This window comes from Gekko japonicus, unplaced genomic scaffold (genome assembly GCF_001447785.1).
Source record: "Gekko japonicus isolate JY-2015 unplaced genomic scaffold, Gekko_japonicus_V1.1 scaffold1521, whole genome shotgun sequence".
Classification (NCBI taxonomy): Eukaryota; Metazoa; Chordata; class Lepidosauria; order Squamata; family Gekkonidae; genus Gekko; species Gekko japonicus.
Window position 1 is genome coordinate 39,439 of NW_015162528.1, and position 2,273 is coordinate 41,711.

At 48.2% G+C, this 2,273-nt stretch overlaps 1 pseudogene; it reads left to right on the forward strand.

Moving 5' to 3' along the window:
- The first annotated feature begins 1,880 nt into the window (after positions 1-1,880).
- Positions 1,881-2,273, forward strand: part of LOC107106171 — a 69,987-nt pseudogene continuing 69,594 nt past the window's right edge.

Genomic DNA, 2,273 nt, shown 5'->3' on the forward strand with positions numbered 1-2,273 from the left:
TCAACACAGTGCTATGTTTAAGATAAAATTCTTCAGGGAATTTCAAGTCGTGGGTCCAAGGCTTGCAAAACCCTACCCAAACTTACTTTCAGGTCTGGGGGCACGCTGAGAGGCTGCAGCAATGTCAGGGATGAAGACCCCCCCAAAAATAGTACCAGGACAAGGCCAGGCAGTTGAAGCCATGATGGAAGGGAAGGAAAAACCCTCCCCACACCCATATGGCCCAGCAGAGAAGTGTTAGCGCACCAGAGCAGCAGCAAAGTAATTAAAACAATCAGAGACTCACCTGCAGGGTTGCCAGGTCCTACCATTCGCTGAGTGGGTGAGTTCCTGGCCCTTCCTGGGATCTTCTGAAGTACACATAGTACAATAATGTCACCTGGAAGTAATGTCATCACGTTGCCAATGTCAGGGGTGACACTCTAGTTTTTTGGCAAAACTCTATGGTTTTTTTACTTCAGAACCATAGAGTTTGCCCCAAAAACTAGAGCATCACCCCTGACATCAGCAGTGCAATGATGTCACTTCTGGGTGACATCATTGTGACAGGGATGTCACCCAGAGACATGCCTATTCGGGGTGGGGCTTCCTCCACTGGCCAGTTGTTGTTGGTGGGCTGGAGCCCTGGAAATCAAGGGAACCCCCACCCTGACCAGGGGTCTGGCAACCGTACTCACCTGTGAACAAAAAAGGGGAAAAAACCCTGAAACCTAGGATCAAGAACCTAAAAAGGTAAGTCAAACAGAATAGAGGGCCAACAATTTAAACTTAACATATATAATATATAAAAACATATGTATTTGTAAAGAATTAAAAAAAACATATAGGGGCTCAATTACTCCTCATATAAAAACTACAAAAATTCCAAACGTATCAGGTCAAGTCCATTGGCCCTTGTGTGTATGGCTTTGGAATTTTTATATGAGGTATAATTCGGCCCCTATATGTTTTTTAATTCTTTACAAATAAATAAATAAATAAATACACATATTTTTATATATTATATATATTAAGTTTTAATTTTTTGCTGGCAACCCTACCCACCTACCAGGAGCAGCCCGGCGGGGGGGGGGGAGCAGGGGGAAGGTTTCTCCAGGGACAGCTAGGCATGGTTACACAGCCATCACAGGCCAAGGGGGTTGGAGTAGGCCAAGGGCAGAAGTCACAGAAGGGGCCTGGAGACAGGCATAGGTAGGGGATAGTGTGTTCCTAGGAGTAGCACCGGCCAGCAGAAAGTTGTTTTGAAGCCTCAGATCAGATGGGGCTGATGAGGGAGGAAAACATAGAGGGTGGTCCACTGCCTCAGAAAGTGAGAATGAGCAACTTCCGGTCTGTGGCTCGGCGATGGCGGAGGCTCTCCCCTAACGCTGGGGAGGCATTCCGCGCTCCAGTGGGGACTGGAGGGGTGCCACCTCAAGTGGCATCCCCAGGTGAGCCGTGTATGAAGGCTCTGAGCTGGGGGCACTTGGGGGGGTGTCCTCTTCGATGGCAAACCGCCGGAGAATTGAGGCGCTCCCTTTGCCCCAATTGGTCCGCCCCCTGAGAGGCTCGGTTTTCACCGAGCTCAGCCGATGCCGGCCGGGACAAGCAGATGAGGGTTATCGAATTACACAAAGCTAAATGGTGTCTGGTTGCAGACCGTCAATGATCCGGAGAAGGAGCCAAGCGAAAAACTTTTGAAACGTAAGTTCTCCCCCCCACCTTCCTTGAAGCGGAGCCGCCAGGCATAAACAAATCGAACTGTGTTAAGAAACCAGAGGGGGGGAGGAGAGAGGAAAATCGCTACTGTGCGTGAGAGACTTAGCTGTGTTTGCAGTGAAAATTCAGCGTTGTTTCAAGGAAGAGTGAAGGAGGTTTTCAAGTATAAACAAAGTGGAAAAATGGCCACCGCACGGGGAAAACCAGCTAGAGGTGGGCGTGGTGGTCAAAGTCCAAGGATCGAAGAGACAGGAGATTTATTCTCTATGCTCTTGGAGCTCCTCAAGCCCATAAACGAACGGCTCGATGGTATTAACCAACAGCTGACTGTGTCCAACCAGAGTTTAGCAAAGCAGCAGCAGCAGATCACCGAGCTGGTGAAAAAGTCGCTCCAAACAGAGGAAAAGCTTAAAGAGACAGCTCATGACACGAAAAAAGTCAAGAAGAAAGTTGGTTTGCTTGAACAAAGACAGGATTTACAGGAACGCAGACTGTTGAACCTACAGATTGAAAAAGCTAACAAAATACTCAGATTCCAGGGGATAGCCGAATCGTCAGGAGAAAACTTGAAAAGG